Genomic DNA, 7,445 nt, shown 5'->3' with positions numbered 1-7,445 from the left:
CTGCAACTATTTGCTCCCATTCTGTCTGGTGCCTCTTTGCTTACTGTTTCTTTCACAGGGCAGAAGCTTCTCAATTTGATGTAATCCCATTTGTCAATTTTGGCTTTGACTGCATGTGCTTCTGAGGTCTTTTTTAAGAAGTCTTTGCCTATTCCAATATCTTGCAGAGTTTATCCAATGTGCTCTAGAAATTTAATGGTATCAGATTGTAGATTTGATCCATTTTGAGTGGATTTTTATGTAAGGTGTTAGGTATAGATCTAATTTCAAACTTCTGCACATGTAGATCCTGTTTCACCAGACTGGTCTTGCTCCAGGATTGATTTTATTTTATTTTTTCCTCCAAAGAATCCTTTTATTTAAGGAAAAAATTTCTTAAGTACAACTTTAGGAATATAATGATTCTGTCTACCATGCCAACCCTCACACCCATATTCCCACCTCTCCTCCTCCCTCTCCCATTCCCAGTCCCATTCTCTATTAATATTTATTTTCAATTAACTTTATACACAGAACTCTATACTAATAAATATTTCAACAATTTACACACACACACACACAGAGAGAACAAGTTTTACAGTTCAATTCATAAAACAATTCATTGAGGACAGAGATCCTGCATGGGAAGTTAGTGCACAGTGACTCCTGTTGTTAATTTAACAATTAATACTCATGTATGACATCAATGACCACCCGAGGCTCTTGATATGAGCTGCCTTGGCTATGGAAGCCTTTTAAATACACAAACTACATCAGTATTTAGACAAGGCCATAAGCAAAGTGGGAGTTCTCTCCTTCCTTCAGAGAAAAGTACATCCTTCTTTGATGGCCCCTTTTTTCCAAGGGGTCTCTCTCACAGAGATCCTTCATGTAGAATATTTTTTGTCACAGTGTCTTGGCTTTCCATGCCTGAAATGTTCTGATGGGTTTTACAGCCAAAATACAATGACTTAAGGGCTGATTCTGAGGTCAGAATGCTACTTAAAGTGATTGTCACTCTGAGTCTCCTGTGTGGAGTGCTTCCTATGTTGGGATATTCTCCCCTTTTTGATTGTATCCATTATTATTACCAGACACTTGAAATTCTTTATATAATCACTTTAACACTGAATCATGTCTATATGTTCACTTTAATACTTAATATGTTCACATTAACACATAAGATGGCATTTGTACCACTAGGCTTATTGGTAATTGGGGTTCCATGACAAGTTTTCAAATTGTACCCTTAGAAATAAATACATAGGAAGGTATGCAGAACTGTACAGCTTTATGGTTACAAACTTTCCCTTCCTCTCTTATTCCCACTCTTTTTAAAAATGATATCTATTTTCAATTGATTTTATATACATATGATTATTTTAAGTAAAGTGTTCAACAAATAGCATGAAGAAAAGAAAATGAAACTGTTTCTCAACAGTCAAAACAAGGGCAGCTCAACTAATCCCTTCTCAAAGTGTCAATTTCACTTCTACAGATTTTCTTTTAGGTGTTCTATTAGTTATCACAGGCCAGGGAGAATATGTGGTAGTTGTCCCTTTGGGACTGGCTTATTTCACTATGTATGATGTTTTCCAGATTCATTCATTTTGTTGCAAATGACCAGATTTCTTCTTTTTTTCACTGCTTTCTAGTATTCCAGAGTGTACATATCCCATAATTTATTTTTTTACAGATTTATTTATTTTAAAGAGTTACACAGAGAGAAACGGAGAGGCAGAGGCAGAGAGAGAGAGAGAGAGAGAGAGAGAGAGAGAGAGAGAGTTCTATGTGCTTCCTGTACTTGGATGTCCCTTTCTTTCTCCAAATTGTGAAAGTTCTGTAATTATTTCATTAAATAGGCCTTGTAGTCCATTCTCTGCACATCTTCAGGAACTCCTGTATGTTGGGTCACTTCATATTATCCATGTATCTCCAACAGTGTTTTTAAGTTTTCTATTTTTTTCTTGGTTTTTTAAATGTTTTTGGTTTGACTGTAAGATTTCTAAAGATTTGTCTTCTAGTTCGGATATTCTTTCTTCTGCCTTGCCAAGTCTACTGTTAAGGCTTTCCATTGCTTTTTTTATTTGATCCACTGAATTCTACATTTCTAATATTTCATTTTGATTTCTCTTTAAAATCTCAACTTTATGAAAAAAATTTTCATTCATATCACACATGGTTTTCTTTCGTTTGTAGACATGCTTCTAGTTGCTTTTTAGTAGTCACATGATTAATATTTTTGAGTTCCATATAAGGGATTTCCTCAATCTCTTCATCTTCACATGCTAATGTTGAAGTGTGGTTGTGTTTCTTTTGGAGGGTCATGGAGTCTTCCTTAATCTTGTTTCTTAAATTTCCACTTTTTTTTTTTTTTTTTAGCATTTTGTGGTTGATTTTTTGGTTTTTCCCTCTGATGGATTTTTTTTTTTAAATAGGCAGAGTGGACAGTGAGAGAAAGAGACAGAGAGAAAGGTCTTCCTTTTGCCATTGGTTCACCCTCCAATGGCCACCGCGGCTGGCACGCTGCGCTAATCCAAAGCCAGGAGCCAAGTGCTTATCCTGGTCTCCCATAGGGTGCAGGGCCCAAGCACTTGGGCCATCCTCCACTGCACTCCCAGGCCATAGCAGAGAGCTGGCCTGGAAGAGGGGCTACCGGGATAGAATCCGGCGCCCTGACCAGGACTAGAACCTGGTGTGCCAGCACCGCAAGGTGGAGGATTAGCCTATTGAGCCACGGCGCCGGCTTTCCTCTGATGGATCTTATCTTTGAGCTATGCCTCTGTGGTTTAGTGAAGTGTCTGCACTTTTAGTGATTATCAACAGGTGTGTGGTGGGTGTGGCCAAGGAGCTCTGACCAGTGCTCCAGGGTGGGAAGAGTATTCAGGGTAACACCCAAGTTGGGCATGGTAGATCTCGGTTCCTGGGTCTTAGTGTTCCATGCCATTATATGAACTGTACAAATGATCTACACAATCCTCATTGTTAACACAGTGAGTGTGTGGAGCCACCCCATGTGATTGCCCAGAGACCCAGCTACTCCCTGCAGTTTCTCATGTAGCCACAGAGTCCCCACAGTCTCAGCACATAAGGCTCCCACAATCACTGGGTGCAGAGGTTTTTGTTTGCCCTGCCAGCCTACCCAATATACAAAGAGGCAGATGTTCCCTGGGACAGCTCCGCCTCGGTGTCATGATTCTGGTAGGTTGTGGGTTCCTCACGGTCCCTTGTGGTTGCCCAGCCACCTCCCAGCTAGACTCAAAGTCAGTGGGGACTGCAGATTGTTCCTTCCACTAGAATCTCTAGATCACAAAGGTACACAAGAGCCACTGGCCAAATGTAGTTCCAACACTGCACCAGTACTGCTGCAAAGGTGGTGTTCTGTCTCAGCCTGTTGTGCACACACACAAAAGGGCTTGTACAGCTGTTGCCCAGACCCAAAATAGTGCCCACCCTTTCTCAGTGCTGCCACCAGCCCTGGCTCTCAGCCACTGTATTTATGTGCTGTGCTTATGTTTGTGCTGAATGTCCACACCTTCTACATAGGTCCATGGGGTTTCTCCTTCTCTTCTAGGATTTCCAGTGCAGTTTTCTTTCCAATTCCCCTGTGAAAGTGTGTTTCCTACACCTCTTTATTTCACTGTTTATCCTTAATCTAACATATCACATCACATCATTCCCTAATCCACCATCTTGAAATCTCTCCTATGTAATTTTCTAGGCTATCATCTAGTCACGCTATGTTTCACTTCTGGAAATTAGTCTCCATTCTCAACGCATATCTTACTCTTTAATTCTGACTCTATTTATAATACAACTTTACTTGTTTCTTACATATTAATGTCATCCATTTTTTAAGGTTCATTTCAATGATAGATATCTGTACTAGGTTTTGATACCTCAAATCAGAACAAGATAGAAAGTTTATATCATCTTGGAATTCACATAATAATAAAATAATTAGATAATTATGAAAGCAATTTAAATGAAATGTTTTAAGTATTTAGGTAGGCAAACTACAGTACAGGAACATGTATGTTTTATTGCATATGAAGAGTACAGAAAATGCTGTATTTGTCATGGGCACTGTAATTTTCATCATTGTCATTATTATTAGAGATGTATGCACAGAATGGGAAAATTTTCCTTCAAGGGCTTAAGGAAGACTATCCAGAGTGTATAACCAAAGTCCTGTAGGCAAGAGAAAGTTGAACCTATGGCTCAAGTTCAGGGTGATGTGGAAAGGGGAAGTGGCAGGAGAAAAGATAAACTCAGAAGTTGAGCTCAAGCCAGCTCAGCAAAAGTCTTTTTTAACAAATTAATTTAAAATTAATTAATTAACTAATTAATTTAGGTACAGAGAAACATAGGCAGAGACAGCCAGAGAGCTCCCTTCCACTCATTCACTCTCCAAATGCCTACAACAGCTGGCGCTGGGTTGGGCCAAAGCTAGGAGCTTCAATTCATGTCTCCCATGTGGGTGGCAAGGATCAACTCCTGGAGCCATCACTGCTGTCTCCCAGGATGCATTAGCAGGAATTTAGAATGGGGCATAGAGCTGGGCCTTGAACCCAGGCATTCTGATGTGGGATGTGCACATACCAATCAGTATCTTATCTGCTACACCAAATGCCCATCTCAGAAAGAACCTTTTAATTTTGTTTATGGTGTGGGTAATGAGAGAATATTGATAGGATTCATTTTTAGAATTACTCTAGCTTCATTGTGGAGAACAGACAAGAGCAGTACAGAAAGGGGGACGGGATGGATAACAAGATCTTTCAGGAGAAGATAGCAGATGGGATGATTCAGAGGAGGTTAGGAGAAGTAGGCAGAGCAAGCAGGTGGGGAGGAAGGGCAAGAGTTGAGGATGCCTGTGAGTTTCTGACTTGAGTGATCTGGCTGGGGCCATTACTGTTCAACAAGCTAGAGAACTCAGTTGGAGGGATAAGTGTCATACAGCTGTCATGAACTCTCCCTTTTGTCTTGGCTCATTTACTATTTCATTTCCTTTCTGTTCAACACCATGTTAGGACCCTAGACTGTTGGAGCTGTCTGGGATTGCAGAGATTAGCAACTCCTCTTCACTGTATATGACCTTCAAAAATTACAAACTTCTCCATCCTCCTGTGGTCCCTCAGAACAGGTAACTTATCTCATCTCCCTATAACGTTTAATTGCAGGAAAGATGGTTTATCCCAGCTGTTTCCAGCTGAGGATGCTGCTTCCATCACCCATTGACACCTGTCACCGCTGGTGCTCCTGTCTTCTACTCAGCCCTCTGTCCATTGTTTCCTTACCACTCCATAATGCTTCTGCACCCACGGGACCACACTATTCTAATTTGGCCACACAGACACAACCTTATACTTCTTTTTTTTTAAATACTTACTTATTTATTTGAAGGTCTGAGTTACACAGAGAGAAAAGGAGAGGCAGAGAGAGAGAGAGAGGTCTTCCATCCGCTGGTTCACACCCCAACTGGCCACAATAGCCTGAGCTGTGCTGATCTGAAGCCAGGAGCCAGGAGTTTACTCTGGGTCTCCCACATGGGTGCAGGGGCCCAAGGACTTGGGCCATCTTCCACTGTTTTCCCAGGCCATAGTAGAGAGCTGGATTGGAAGTGGAGCAACTGGGCCTCAAACCGGTGCCCATATGGGATGCTGGCACTTCAGGTGACGGCTTTACCAGCCATGCCACAGCACCGGCCCCAACCTTCTACTTCTAAGACCTTATGAACTCAGAACTGCTACCTGTAATTTTCATTATAAAAAAGGCTGGAAAGATCCAATAGGAGTTGTGGCACAGAGGGTTAAGCCCTGACTTGAGTTACTCACATCCCAAATTGGAGAGCCAGTTCAAATCCTGGTACCTCTGCTTCTGATACGGCTTCCTGCCAATGCATCCTGTGAGGCAATAGCTGATGGCTCAAGTGCTTGGGTCCTGTCAGGACCCTAGATGGAGTTCCAGGCTTCTGGCTTCAGCATGGCCCAGTCCCAGTTGTTGTGCTCCTTTGAGGGGTGAACCAGTAAACCAGTAGGTAGAAGATGTTTCTCTCTCTCGCTCTTGCTCGGCCTTTCCAGTAGATGAAAATAAATAACCTTTTTAAAAAAATGAAGTTGAGAGGTCGTCACTGTGGCATAGCAGGTAAAGCAACTGCCTGCAGCACTGGCATCCCATATGGATGCTGGTTCTAGTCCCAGCTGCTCCACTTCTAATACAGCTCTCTGCTATGGCTTGGGAAAGCAGTAGAAGATGGCCCAAGTGTTTGGGCCCCTGCACCCACGTGGGAGACCTGAAAGAAACTCCTGGCTCCTGGCTTCAGATCAGCACTGCTCTGGCTGTTGCAGCCACTGGGGAGTGAGCCAGCAGATGGAAGATCTCTCTCTCTCTCTCTCTCTCTCTCTCTCTCTCTCTCTGTCTCTCTCTCTCTCTCTCTCTCTCTCCCTCTCTGTAACTCTGCCTTTCAAATAAATAAATCTTTGAAAAATGAAGTTGAAAATAGGAAACTTCAGAACCAGATGACAGGCTTCCCTTCATGCCACTTAACATTGTCCAGCTTTCTCCTTCCCACCAGCTACTGTGTTGCAAAAAGTGCTCTTCATCTGGCTCCTCTCTTCCTCCTTCCCTGAGACTCCACACTTCTGTCCCCAGCTCCTTTCCCAAACCAGCTATTATCCAAAGCAGTCCTCCCAGCACAATGCCCTTTTCCCATTTGTTCTGCAACAGTTTTATTTACCTGCATTTAATTTTTCCTCTTCCTTATTGGGCTCTGGGTCTTGCCTTTGCACAACCAAGAGGTTCCCAAATGTTCTTATCTCTCCAAGATGAGTTATTCTACATGCTCCAAATAGTGCTCTTTCCTCCCTGATCTATATGCTCTATTTGTGGGGAAAAACACAGAAAGCCCCCAAACCTAAGTGACAGAAAAGTTATGTAGCTTGTCAGTGTATATTTTATTAGACATGATTTTCTGAGACTTCTCACTTCTAGTCCAGCATATTTTCTGTATAAAAATCTTCTTCTTCTAACAAGGGAACTCCTTGAAGATATGGAATTGTCAGCTAGTGCACTCTAGTGCCTGGAACATTGTAAGATTATGCCCTATGAATATTTGCTGAACTGGGATGCTTCATTCATATTCCTTAACCTTTTAAGCCCAGGTTACCAGGCCTTTTCCTGCATGCCAGTGGCCAGCTATGACCGGTAGAGGGCAGCAGAGATGCAAAAGCATTGGCTCTGGAGGGCATAGTTGAAGTATTGTTGCCAAGTCAAAGCCAGGAACATCATGGGATGCAAAGTGTGGGGTTGCCGGAGTTAGGAAATAAAAATACATGATACTCTGGGATATTCTTAAATTAAAAATTATTTGTTGTTACCCGAAATAATCTGAATATCCTATATCTTACCTGCAGTTCTAGCAAGTGTCATCACACACAAGCCTTACTCACAGAAAATGGCATTGG

This window comes from Lepus europaeus, chromosome 10 (genome assembly GCF_033115175.1).
Source record: "Lepus europaeus isolate LE1 chromosome 10, mLepTim1.pri, whole genome shotgun sequence".
In the NCBI taxonomy this organism is placed as follows: Eukaryota; Metazoa; Chordata; class Mammalia; order Lagomorpha; family Leporidae; genus Lepus; species Lepus europaeus.
This window is presented reverse-complemented; position numbering follows the sequence as displayed.